Source organism: Kogia breviceps, chromosome 8, assembly GCF_026419965.1.
Source record: "Kogia breviceps isolate mKogBre1 chromosome 8, mKogBre1 haplotype 1, whole genome shotgun sequence".
In the NCBI taxonomy this organism is placed as follows: Eukaryota; Metazoa; Chordata; class Mammalia; order Artiodactyla; family Physeteridae; genus Kogia; species Kogia breviceps.
The window spans coordinates 71,516,691-71,531,197 of NC_081317.1; the positions used below are offsets into that span (position 1 = coordinate 71,516,691).

Sequence of the window (14,507 nt, forward strand, 5' to 3'; positions counted from 1 at the left end):
AGTTGAATCAGAAAATGGTATGCCAGAAAGGGACACTGGGAGGCATCTATCTAGTCTAACTCCTCATTTCACAGATTAAGAAACCATCTAATCTCCCTACTTCGCCTTTCTGACTACAAGCACAGTCCTAACAAAGGTTTCCAGAACCGAAAACTGAACTAGTGCTGCTTCTTTCTCCACTGATTAAAACACCCTACACCAAGGACAACTGTGTACACATATTATCACTGCAGTACTTAACTTCTGAGCAAACGGTACCCCAGGACTAGAGCACAGCCTGATAGCCACTATGGTATTTGGAAACAAGAGGATTATTGTAGAGTGTGATTTCCTCTCATTCCATAGGCAACTGAGGAATTTACCCTTCCTAATGTCGAGCCAGTGCCTGTCTTACCCTTTGCTCACAAAGAAACATCCTTGTCTGGCAAGTGTACATTCTCAGCACCCCTAGAGCAGGGCTGCTGGGGTCCTAGAATTTGCCAAGTTGGTGCCTAAACATTATCTGGGTCCTGTCTCTTGTGCTGCAAAGGTCTTTGGTGGCCCTTTCTAATTCCCTGGCCCACTTCACACCCTGGCTATTCTAAGCAGTTCCTCTTACTCAAATCAAAAGCCCCAAACCCACCACTCTTATTCTCAACGAATACTTTCTTCTTTATTTAGGAGGTATATTCAGGCCATAAGTCTTCAGCCCTCTCAAATATTCCTTTCTACCTCCAGGCACCTGAGTCTCTGTCCTCCATCTCTTCCTTCCCTCCTCCCTGCTTGCAGCAAAGAAGGAGCCCCCCTCCCTCCAGCTCCTCAGCCAGCCCTATGGGTCCTGCAGTACTGGCCTCTTCAGTTTTCCCTTCTCTTTCTGATCCCACTCCCTCCCCAATGAGTCCCTGCCTTCTTTTCAATTATGTCCAAGCTCCTTACCCCAACTCTGCTTCCTCCTCCCAGGCGGCATCCCTCTTTGATCCTTCCTTTTCTGGTACATTTCTACACCTCAGTATCTACACCTGCACCTCTTCAGTCTATCGTTATGTCACGAAGTTATCAAGAGTAAGGATTTACAGTCGGAAGGCCTAGAGTACACATTCAGCTCTGCCAGTGACCATTTCCATGACCTCAAGTGAACAAGTCACTTAATTCCTCCAAGTCAGTTTCCTCCTCTGTAAACAGAGGTTAATGATACCTGCTCCACCTACCTCACAGTTATGTTGTGAGGATCAAGCAAGATAATGCATGTGAAAGTGCTCTGTGAGCTTCTAAAGCTCTTTAACACTTCAGTTATTCCTGTTATTCCCCTCAGTACCCTGACCTTGCATCATCAACAGAGACAGGGATGGTTATCCGTGACCTTCAGGCTGCTCACAGTGTTAACGTATAATAACACAATGTCAGCACCTGTAGTTTCTACTGTGAATTATTAATTTGGTAATAATCATATTTAATTTAAGACAAGTATAGTTGACCCTTCAACAACACGGGAGGAGTTAGGGGTGCCAACCCACCACACAGTCAAAAATCTATAGTCGGCCCTCCATCCATGTCTGGTTTCCTCAGTATCCAGGGTTCCACATCCAGATTCAACCAGCCACAGATCGTGTAGTACTGTAGTATTTACTACTGAATAAAATCTGTGCATAAGTGGACCCGTGCAGTTCAAACCCATGAGGTTCAAGGGTCAACTGCATATAAGCTATGGTTTTTTAATTATATGAGCATGGACTTCTGGAAGACAACAGCAGTAGCCAACAATTACTGAGCACATACCAGGAGTCATGCACTTGTTCTAGAATCCTTTACATCAACTATCACCTAGCACCACCACAGGAAATGGCTTTATTATTATTTCCATTTTATTGATGGGGAAACTAACGCAGAGCCGTACTGTCATGATTTGAACCCAGGCATCTACCTCTAGAGCCCATGCTCTTATCCACTGTCCTGCAGTTCCTTTAGTGACAAAGGGAGGTCTACTGTGGAGAGAGAGAAACCAGCCAGGAGGCTATGGCTCTAGAGGATTAGAGGCAAGAAGACGGACCTGACCAAGGACACCTGGACTCTTTTAAGAAGGCAAACAAAATTATTCAATTGCCAACTACCAATGTCATTGAAGGCTTAGGGTCATCAGGCACTTCCATATTCTGCTAGTGGGAATATAAACTGGCACAACCTTTCGAGAAGGCAATTAGAAGAATGCATCAAACACTGAAGGATACATTCCCACACTGTGGCTGACTCAGCAATGCCACTCGCAGCAATCTGCCCTAGAGAGATAATCATGGATGTGCACAAAAGATGTTATTACAATGTTGTTTCTAAAACTAAATCACGAAAAACAAATCAATGTCCAACAAAAGGAGATGGGGTAGAGAAACCATTGCATACCCACATAAGTGAACACCATATAGTCATGTAAAATGATGCTTCAGGAAAAAAGGTATAAGCACATTGTCAAGGAAAAGAAGTATGTAAAAAAGCCTGTTGGTATGGGCTTTGGCTTCTGACTGGTTCAAGTTCTGAGTGGGTTTACTATCTATGTGAGCATGGGCAAGTTATTTAATTTTTCTGAGCTTCAATTTTCTTGCGTACAGGTGGGGATAAGAAAGCACCAACCTCACAGAGTTGTGAGAATTAATAAATTAGTGTATGTAAAGGGGTTGGTACAGAGCTGGTACAGGGCCTGGCATGGAGCAAGCATGTGATAAATGTTCTCATTTGCAAAAATATAGCAAGTTAACACATACGACACACACACCATTACAAATATTTGTAAAAACAAATATTATAAATAATGCAGTAAAATTTTAACACTGGTTATCTCTGGAAGTGAAGTAACACATTTTTTTCTTTTAAATTCCCTGTATTTTCTAAATTTTCTTTACTTGAATAAAGCCAGCAATATATTAATACTTAAGTATCTTCAATTTATTAAGTTTCTCTAGTATAATCCAGTCTATGCATCTTGTGTTTAAGGAAATGGGGTACTTTTATTGATTTAATCTGAAGAGTAATACATTTCCCCCTTTATTCTTCAAACAGCTTGCTCATATTTCATTATATAAAAGTCATTTCTGAACTCATATATTTGAAGATAAAGAGCACTCTGAAGTGATTATTAGAGCATAAAAGATAGAAGAAAATAACAGATTAATGCCTCTTAAAAAGCAAAGTTAAGGAAGAAAAGCATGAAAACTTCATGATAGTTATATGGAAAAAAGTATACCTTACCTAAGTATGTAAGGCCAGAAATTACTGCAATAAATATCTCAACTCCATAGACAATTTCCTAGTGTGGTCAAAAGACAGACGTAATTCAATAGCTCAGTAGTCCATCCAGTACAGTGACAATCATTCTGAAAGAAAAAAAGAGTCTCATTGAGGGAAATGTGATGGGGCAATACTTTCCAACAGGAGAGGGGGAATCAATTACTAGAGACAGCTATGCAGTTTATTATGGTTAAGTCATTCTCCAGTTGGGGGTGGAAGGTACAGGCCAGAATAAAAAAGAACCTAGGATATCATGCAATCCTGAGTCTCCTTTGCTTTTGGTAAAAGTTACTTATTAGCTCTAGGGTGTCTCACCACCAGTTCAAAGAAAAGGGCTGGTTCCTCACATCCTTCCACCTTCACTTCCATTACTGCTCTCCACGTATCCATCAATATGTACATAAGTCAGCTCATGAATACCATCAATTTTTATATTTGGTATCTTTGTCATTTCAGAATCAGACAAGCCCATAAGAAATACATGGCCTTTCTCTGAAAACTAGCTCCACTGAGGATTTTCTTTTTGAGTGGCAGTTCCCCTGGATTAAAATTTGGGGATTGTTTTCACGTCAGCCTTCTCCAACATTGCCCATTCCAACATCAGTCCACTGCCACTTTCCCTTGAATGTCCGTCCTACTGCTCTCTTTTTTTTTTTTCACTCCTATGTCTCCACTAGTACCAAATTCTCTGGTACCCCCACCTCAAACTCTGAAGTTCTTTGTTCTTCTCACCTCCAAATCTAGCATCCTCCTACATCCATATCCACAGTGGTAATACATTTCTCTTCCATTAAATGTAAACGCCTTTGCTGACTTTCAGGCTCTTCCATAATCTGGCTCTACTTTATCTTATCTTCCTCCGGCTTCCAACAAACACCTTCTGTCTTAGTCAGGTACGTCTTATTATGTTCCAAAGAACACATACTCCTACACCCTGATTTTGCAACTATCATTCCCCATGCAAGATACAGCTTTTCTTATCCCCTCTGTCAAGGCCTATCTCGAGTTCACAGACCCAGAGATCCAACCTTCCAGATAATTTAACTCTCACACAGTGTCTCAGTGGTACTGGCCATTGTTTCTAGTTTACTGAGCTTAGCTCTCCAGCTGGAAAGCGACTATTCTGATTATTTTAAGTTAGTTTGTCATTTTGGCACAGACTACATCAAAGTTTTTACAAACCTGATATTTTTTGCATCAGCTCTACAAATGCTCTTTGAAATTTATAAGCCTTTGTGCCTTGACCCAAGATTCCGTTGTTAGCTCCACTATTTTTGTTTGTGTGGAGAGACTCACACAAGGAGCTTATTCGATCATCAGTAAGTAGGCCACTCATAGACAATCCAGGGGCCTTCTCCTAGAGCAAGAGATGACTTCTAAGTATCTCCAATGTCTGTAGATTTTGTGTCAAAGCCAACACATTCTAATTCCAAAAACCATTTTATGACCAAACTCCAAGCAGCAGCAGGAATGACTCACAGTAAGGAAAGACTGGCTGCTAGACTTTTACCTCAAAAAAAAAAAAAAAGACGGTTGAACCACTAGGACTAAACAAAGGTTCTAAGGGGAGTTAGTAGAAGACACAGTGAAGGTTCAGGGAGATGGAGGAAGAAGAACCAATGAAGGAGACAGAGTGGTTACGGAGGGGGGTGGAGAGGCATATCAACCCAAAGAAAGATAAGAGACTTCAAGCGCTGTGGATAGGAACTAACAAGATGTCACTGGATATAACAATTAGTAAGGAGGTCACTGGTGACCCCTGAGGACAATTTTCCATAGGGCTGGTCCAGGATGTGGACTGCAGAGGATTGAAAAGAAGCCAGGAGGGCAAATGGAGACAAGCAGAGACATTCCTGTTAAGAATTGTGGTTATCAAGCCAAAGGGTTTATGCTGGTCATTCTCTACCCTGAAGTTTACTTACCAGCCTGATAAAAACTCCATTATTCCCTTGCTCCTTGCCTTTCCATATGCACAGAGCTTGACTACTGAAAATAATTTAATCGAAACCCTTCCAACCTCTCTCTCCAGACACCACCCTTGTGTACCTGGTTTTGGTTCTCTAAGAGACCTTGCGGAACCATTCAACAGCTATATGCTATCAAGTCTGAACATCTAAATTATATTTTCCTGCTCTAGGTAAATGATAGTTATTTATTTAACAAAGAAAAAGAAAACAGACACTGAAATGTATCCAATCAACAGAGCAAAAATCCAGATTCAGGTCAGGTACCATATTACTACCTTTGGGTAACCTACATAATAGATCCGAATTGTCAAAAGGTAACTTTAAATGCTTTTTCTTCCTTCAAAGTAGTGCTTGTTCTTTACCAGAAGTTTACAACAATCCAATATGAATAAAGAAAAAAATGATAAGAATCATTAGCATTTTTGACTTTTCCTTCTACTTTGGTATGCTTGCATCACACATTCATAGACATAATAAACAAATGTGTAAACATATGTAATTTTTACTAAAAGTGAATTCTAGGCATTATTTGTAACCTACTTTTCCCATTTATTTTTATTTTGATGGAAGTGTTGTGTCACTTATTAGCCTTCTATGCCTATATTTTTAATGAACGTACAATAATCAATTTTAATAAACCCCCCTGAAGCATTTAAGGCACTTCCAATTTTTGATTATGTAGATAAAGTTGAGATGGATATCCTCAAACACACAATTAAGTATTTGCTAGGGATAAAGTCATGGGTCAAACGTATGAAAAAAATATGCATTTGATATTGTTGACAGCTTGTCCTACAGAATGTTTCACCCAATTTGTGCTCTAGTGGTATATGAGTGGTATATAAGTGGTACACTTCTCCATATTTCCTCTAAAACTGGGTAGTATTAATTTTTAAATTATCCTATCTTATAGATTCCAAAAGTTCACTTTTATTAGCAAATCTCTGAGGTTGAACATTTTTTTACTTGTCTGCACTTATTGTATATGCCCTTTGTTTTTCTGCTACAGTGTTCATATTATTCATTTGTAGCATCTCTTCATCTATGAAGGATATTATTAACTTGGTACCCTAATAATGCAAAGAAGATGGTATACTAATTGGGAATCTTTGGCTATCAGGAACAAAACCAACCAATTCCAGCCTATTAGAGCCAGAAAGGATCTCTACCACAAGGATACAGAGGCATCCTTATATAAGGATACTATATAGGAACTTTGACATGTGTTGCAAATAGTTCCAATTTTTATCTCTAAAATGGAAATACCACTACTTCACTGGTCTACTTCGAGGATTAAAGAAAATATAGGTAAAGTCATGAATGGAAGTAATTATTGTTAAAGCAAGCAAAAACTCAAAAAACAAACAAAAAATGCTGTTTCTTACTCAGTACTTACTAAGGTGCCTTATTCTTTTGATCCTTACAATGAGCCCATTAGGCAGGTGTTATCAGTCCTCTTTTACAGATGAGATGTAATAGGCATGCATAGTTAGTAAAGTAACAATTAGATTTTTATTTTACAAATGAGCTCTGCATTGATCCTAAAAAAGGCTTGGTAACAGAATTATTCTCAGCTGTGTTTTTAGTAACATTTCTTTCTTAAAAGTCATCCTGGAGACTACTCCAGCCCTTGCACCAACAGTAAACCAGGTTACTAGCTTCTACACCATCTATTCCTTTAAATTTCACATTAGTGACCTCTCTTCTTCGTCCTGTATGATGTGCCTTTACTATTAAGTGCTATTCTGGCAACAAGATACACACTTCTGTTTAGGAACCAAGGCCACTTCATCAGTCACTATTAACTGAACCCCGTGACAGACACTTTACTTTCTAACATTCCAAATACCCTTAAAGGTTCTTCAGCTGCTTATACGTAGTGATGTCTGTAGTAACAGCATACACCCGAACCTATGCTTTTGTCAGGGGTGAAGCAGCACTGTGCTGTATAAATATTTTATGCACAGCTTGTACTGAAATTCTAGATGAAGAGGCATTCACAGTTCCTACGTAATATGCTGACTGCCCAAGACCACATATTTTTTATTAATGCTTTGTGCAAGCTTTGCCATCTCCTATAGCATTCCCCTTGATTTAATCCTAAATATATACTTCTAAAATGTTTTTATTTTTTAATACATTAGTTGTGCTGTGGCCAAGGCAGCATCTAAAACAATGGCAAAAAGAAGGTAGCTGATCATTGAAACTGGATGCACTCACAATTAGTCTAGTCACTGAGAATTCTGAGAGCAAAAGTGCATGTGTGGGGGCCAGGTAGGTAAGTTTCTCAGCAGGAATATTAGCAGAACTAAATTATCCGCTGCCAGAAAACGGAAAAGGAGATCTTTCCCCCATACTTTTATAAATTCAATACGATTTATAGAAATGCTTAAGAATTTGAAGGCTACTCTTCTGGAGTAAACAGGTTTATAGCTGGCTTTGGAAACATCCAAACAACAAATGCCTCAAACTCCTGCCAGCTCAGGGCAGGTACAGCCACCCATAAATCAGCAGCCATGAGAAGAGCAGGGGATGCCTCAAAGCAGAGCTCTGCCCACAGGCGACCGCTGCTGGGTGACTGCACAGGAGGCAGAGCCCTGCACACCGCCTGCTGCAGCCAGCACTTGGAGAAGTTACTGGCTAGGAGGCTTCCTCGATGTTTTCTCTCTGGACTCTCCTCATTCACGTGGTGAGAGGGCTCTGGCTTCCCTGCTTCAGGGAGGCTGTGGTGGGGCTTCCTTAAGGAGGAAAGGGTTTGAGAAGAGAGAAACACCCTCCCACCCCCACCCCCCTTCATACTAAGAGGAGATTCTTAGAGGAGAGTGAGTGAGAGATGCAGAGCAGCTGAAGGCCATAGCTGCTCCCTGGCAGCACCCCCAGATGTGTGCCGGAGCCCCAAGAGAATGGCCAGATGCTGAGCTTGGTCTCCTGGCTGTGACAAAGCATCCTCCCCAGCCTCAAACATGGCCCAGAAGCAGTAGGGACCGGTGTGAACAGATGACCCAGGGCACTTTCCTGCCCTCGTGACATGTAGTCAGTCTGGAACCTTGGCATGACCCCCTGGGAGAGTGGTGTAGGAAAGAGATCCAAGCCTGACCAAGGTTACTTTCCTGCTACCCCAGGGGAGCAGAAGCTTACAGTCAAAACTAATTTGATTCAGGAAAATGCACTATTTCTTGCACTCCTGAGTTTGTGGACTAACAGTCATTCCCAATTCAAATTAACAACTGAGCGAACAAATGAAGGAAGAAGGGTTAAGATCTAGTAACCTACATATTTTTCTGACAAAATCAGTTTCACTTCATTGGCTTCTATCAGTGGGTCAGAATGTCATTCAGAATGAAGAAAGCTTTTAGAGCAGAGATTCATGAGGCTTTTGCGTTATGCAGGCATTTCCCCAGGAACACCAAGCCTCGCTCATTACCACTGCTATTTAAAGGGTCTTCACTAACAGAGACAGGGGTCTCCGGAGGCATCTGAGGCTGATAGCCACAAGGCCTCATGGAGTGGAGTCACTTTGGAAAATTCACCACAATTCATGACCCTGATTCAGTCTGGTCAAAGTTTTTCAGGTCTAACATCCAGATTTTCTTGGAGCCAAAGATGGTTACTCCCCCAGAGTGGGGCTAATGCATAAACACACAGCAGCATGTTAATGGTATGTGGGGGGGCGGGGGACGGCTTTTGTCCCCTCTATGCAAACTACTCCCTTCTTTGGAATTTTCTGAGCCAGCCACAGGGTCAGAGGTGGGCCTCCCATGTCGCCTCTCAGCACACACACATCTCGCCCACCATGGCTCACTGGAGGTCCACACTTAAAGATCTCAAATCCAGGCTGCGCAAATCTGTCCTCCTCTGGGGCTTAGAAATGGGGGCTGAGGAGCTGCCAGCCAGGCTCTGGATGCAGGTGCACCTGGGATCAGCTCTGCAGACAGAGCTGGTCTGCAGCAGAAAGGTGAAGATAAAGCTGAGGGCAGCAGGGCCAACACACAGAGTCTTTCCCATTCCTTGTGCTTTCCAGTTTTTTATTCCAGGTTGTCTCTGAGGATCCTGGATTCTTTGGAGTACTTCAGTATCCTGACAAAATGCTCCTTAAGTTGGTTTTATTCCTTGCAGTCAAAGATTCCCAACTGAATACCATTCTTTCCCTGTTACCATGTTATCAAGCTAATAACGGGGTGTGCTGGGTGAGTGCTGAATCAGACCAGAGGGAAGTAGACCCGGGATTGGGTGTGGAGCGGGGAAGGACTCTCCCCCGGACTATGTATAGCATAGCCCAGGCCCTCAACTAGAAACAGCTCCCCACTGACTAGACTTTCTCGTCCCTCCATTTCTGTGTGCCTCCCTGCCAAACTTTGCCTCACTGAAACCCATTCTCCTAGGCTTGCAGGCTGAATACTCTACCTGAATATATTAAAAAATACATATTGAGGGCTTCCCTAGTGGCGCAGTGGTTGAGAGTGCGCCTGCGGATGCAGGAGACACAGATTCGCGCCCCGGTCCAGGAAGATCCCACATGCCGAGGAGCGGCTGGGCCCGTGAGCCATGGCCGCTGAGCCTGTGCGTCCGGAGCCTGTGCTCCGCAACGGGAGAGGCCACAGCAGTGAAAGGCCCGCATACCGAAAAAACAAACAAACAAACAAACAAAAAACATATTCAAACCTGTGTATAGTCAATTTCTCCTCCTACTTTCAGCTGCGGATATTTTATTAAATCAAGACATAATAGTAAAACTCCAAGAGTTATGAATGCGCTCTGCTCTCAGGGCCCACCCCTTGCATTTTAAGATAACAAGCCTATGCAAGCCCAAGTAGCTTGGATCAACATTTCAAATAAAAGTTAACTACTACACATAGGTAGGAAAAAACGGTTGTCAGAATATTATGTTTTCTGACAGAGAACTGGTACGGTCTGGAATAATTTCTCCCATAAACATGCCAGCACAAGTTCTTGAAATGGTAAAGAATGGTCCTACTTGGCAATGGGTATTTTATTTTCAATCGTCACCCTTGATTTTTCCTTAAGAACTTGCATCGATGTTGTGACAACATATAAAACTCTAGCTGTTTATGGATGCATTTTTTTAATCAACAATGAGATATACTCAAACTGTGATACAATCCTAGGGAAAAAATAAAATAGATATGTATATTAAAATTTTTAAATATTGTATAGAGGGCTCAAGAAAAACGCTCTTCTCTTTTAGGATTACTCAATCAGAAATGAAATATCTGCCTAACTGCTATCCGTGTAAACTATATCGCTAATATACATAATTGTTTACCCTCCATTGTTTGGCACAGGCCAAAAAATCCCCAAAAAGTTACACTTGAGAGACTGCATATGGAATAAGGAGCATTCAGTCATCCAAAGCAACTTCCTTACTTGGTATCTAGATACATAAAGTAGGAAGAATATTTCCACTTAAAGCAAAGAAAGCAAAAGTTTGATTTTTTTTTTTTAAATGATCAGATCAGAAAGTGATTTCCTCTCTGATAGTTACCACTTGGCTCAGTTCTGCCCTTTCAACAGTAAGCCCCAGGATGGAAAGCAAAGCTCTATAACCTCTAGCACTTCTCTCCCGTCTTTTAGTTCCCTGTGGAGGAAGGGACCACATCTGGGGGTGACCTGGGGATGAGGTGGCAGGAAGTTCCCCTTGCTGGGACTCTGAGCGAGGGAAGGGTGTGTGAGCAGGTAGCCATCAGTAGTCTGCTCTCGGTCAGCTGCTTTGCAGGATGCCATATTATCTTCACTGGGCCCTTAATCCCAAAGTTTAAATGTGAATCATCTTTACTTTCCTGGAAAATTTTAAGAGAAGGTACCATCTTGACAAACCAAACAGCTACGCCTCTTGCCTAAAACAAGCGGTTCTCAAATGTTAGCATAAATGGCCATCACTTTGGGGGCTTATTCAAGTACAGATGACTGGCCTCACCTCAGAGTTTCTGATTCACTAGGTCTGGAGCGGGACAGCTGCTGCTGAAACGGGGGATGACAATTTGAGAACCACTGCCTTAAACAAACAGAAGTGAGTTGGAAGGGGACACAAGCTCTTCAGGAGATGATATAACCATGCACAATATCAACAGTTGTTTACCAAGCACCTGACCTTAGATACAGGGAATACAATACTTTACAAGAGAAATACCGTCCTTCCTCCCCTTCTCCCGACGTGCCTGAAGTAAAACAGCTGTTCCAGGAAGAAGCACCAAGTTTAGTAGGAAGCTTTCTATTTCTCAAACACAAACTGCATGCCCTATGAGCCAACACACAGCTCCCAAAATGAAACGGAGTATCAACTCTCTCATCAAAGAACCAAAGCAAACGGATGAGACTGAGATTACAACTAGAAGGTGTTAAGTACCAATGAAGTATGAGGAACATCCTAAGGGCACACACGACTGGGGTGAGGACTGAATGCAAGAGACCTCGTGGAAAGCCACCTTCGTGCCTGGCATAGCACAGGCAGCCCAAGTATTAGTTCCTCTTCCATCTCCTGACCTACCTTCTTCTCTGTACCTTGAAAAGTCAGGTTCTGAGGGCCCGCTAAGGTCATCTATGCTGGGGCCACTAGGGAGGCTGCCCCACTGCTTCCTGTCCGAAGTACATCACCTCAGCAACCCCAAGCATTTAAACTATACAAACAATTATGGAAAGACTACGTGAAGCCAGTGGTTCTCAAACTTCATAGAGTGCATCACAAGTATGAGGAGGGCCTTTTAAAAACACAAAATGCAGTACTCCCACCTCCAGGGATTAATTCATGAGGTCTGGGGTAAACCCTAAAAATTTAAGTATCTATAACAAGCTCTCAGATGATGCGAACGATGCTGGTTCAGGATCATACTTTGAGAACCATTTGTTAAGCTTATTCCTTGCTATTAACTAGAACACTATCTTACCCAATTAATTTATTATATAAAAACAGAAGTCTCTTCTTACATAAAGGACTAAGAATATAGATTCTGTCATCAATCATGTGACATCTCAGGCAAGTACTGCAGTAACTTGTGCTTTAACTTTCCATAAGTAAATTGAGACTACCTACATCCATAGTATTGTAAATCTGATTGAAAGTTATTAATATGTAATTTTAAAGATGTTACCAAGTATCAGCTGTTGCTTTGTCTTTTATAATACTGTTGACTGCTTTAACTGAAATAGTTTGTAACATTTAAGACAAGTATCTGATATCCCACATTCACCAGAAAAGACAGAAGAAATCTTTATCCGTGATAAAAGATAAAGCCTAGCAAATGTGAGCCTTCTCAAAATTCAGAATACTGTAAGAAGATGCTTTTGATTCTCCCTCATGAAAAAAAATGTTTTTTCAATCAAGTTCCACTATGTGTATAATGACAGAGCAAATATACACAGGTTTCAAATTTTTAAAATATATATGCTTAAAAAAAGAGAGTACGTTCAATAAAGAATTACAAAATATAAAGGCTTCCTCCTGTCAAGAATAGGATGGCACAGGTGTTCATTTCAATACTAACAATCACATAAATGCCAGACTGCAATCTTGGGAGGAAAGAGCAGGAATCAAGGCCGATTTCCCCAGAGTGACCCAGTCAACTGGGTCAGGCAGTAGAGTACGCCAAGGAAATGTTCTCTCAAACCTCATTAATTATCAGAGCCCAGGCTCTGGTATTTCAGCACAGACAGCTGGCGCCCTGCCCACTCACCCTCCTCCTGCTCCTTAGCCTTTATGGGATGTTACAGGCATAGAACTTCTGTTACCTTTCCCAAGAGAGGAGTGGGTCTGAGGTGGGCCTTTCAAATATTTGCAGCCCAAGGACCAAGGCAAGATGCTGCTGGTGATTCATCAGTGGTTCATACTTCTGACTCCTTTCACTATGACAAACCAGGATACCCTGGCAAACATCCTGGTAGCACAGAGCAGAAGTGGATGGGCACAGCCCCATTAATCTCCCTGCCTGACCCCTACAGGCAACTCCTAGCTTTCTACGCTGAGCCTCTAATTAAAGCTAACTGAACTTACGAAGCTAACTGAAATTCCAAGTTCTTCCATACATAGACCTAAAGGTAAACTAGAAAGAACATTGCTTGGTGAATTTAGGACTTAATTTTATGAGACAAGAAGCTGAAGAACGAAATCTGAATCTTTACTAGATACTTATTAAGCATTATCCTATAAAATTTTCCACATTTCTTTTTCCCTGAAGAATCCATGCACTGCCTTTTAAAAAAAATTATTTCCATTTAATTAATCTCTATGTGTCTAAGTTTCTCAGCTGAGACTCTGCTCCAATGGCATTTCGGCATCCATTCCAAAAAAACAGAATTGTGTTAAGTCGCTAAATGTAAAATTACAAGAGATTATAAGTGCCCAGGGACCAGAGAACATATCTTGGTCATTGTTTCTTGTTAAAAATGTGTTCTTAATCCGCCTGCCAATGCAGGGGACGCGGGTTCGAGTCCCGGTCTGGGAAGATCCCACATGCCGTGGAGCAACTAGGCCCGTGAGCCATAATTACTGAGCCTGCGCGTCTGGAGCCTGTGCTCCGCAATGGGAGAGGCTGCGATAGTGAGAGGCCTGCGCACCGCGATGAAGAGTGGCCCCCGCTTGCTACAACTGGAGGAAGCCCTCGCACAGAAACGAAGACCCAACACAGCCAAATATAAATAAATAAATAAATTTAAAAAAAAAAAAATGTGTTCTTATATTTTTTTAAATTTAAAAGCAAATCATAGCCATTTCCTTACCCTTTTTTTTTTAAGCAACCTACTTTGTTTAACAACTTGTGATCTCATTTGCTAAATTTTAAGCAATGCATTCCCGACTAAGTATTTTATATTTTTCCAGTGTAAGTGTTCAGAATTTTCATTTAAGCAGGGCTCCAACATTACAACAAACCCATTAACACGTGTTGCCAAAGGAAAACTATGTAACTTCTGCACTGCCACAAACTCTAGCAATTGTCAACAATCCCTCAGGTGAAGCTTTTCTCTGGCTCTGGTGTGTACATAGCTGTATCAAGTGTCACTGTTTGCCTTGGTAACAATGCCTTTTCTTGTGGAGAAGACACATGACACCACCCTGTCACACAAAACACCCTGCAGCAGAGTTGGTCTGGGATGGAGCACCACAGCCTGGTGGAGGCGCCCAGACCATCCCTCCCACGCTGGGGCTAGGTCTACAGGCAGACAGGCACTCACACACCGCCATGGGAGTGGAAAGTTTTCCATTTTGAAAAGAAAGCAATTGGGTAAAATGCATCAAGGGTCTTTCGTGTGGTTCCAGTTATTTTACTCACATAT

At 41.8% G+C, this 14,507-nt stretch overlaps 1 protein-coding gene across 14 annotated transcripts in view; it reads right to left on the minus strand.

Annotated features, from left to right (window-relative positions):
* KANK1 (KN motif and ankyrin repeat domains 1) overlaps positions 1-14,507 on the minus strand; it is a 192,046-nt gene that overhangs the window by 122,450 nt on the left and 55,089 nt on the right. For 11 of the 14 annotated variants that reach the window (XM_059073324.2, XM_067041613.1, XM_067041612.1 and 8 more), the window contains one exon: positions 3,217-3,341. The exons of the other annotated variants lie outside the window; for them this stretch is intronic. The gene's annotated coding sequence lies outside the window, so the exon portion shown is untranslated. The remainder of the gene's footprint in view (positions 1-3,216; positions 3,342-14,507) is intronic. 14 annotated transcript variants of the gene reach the window in all.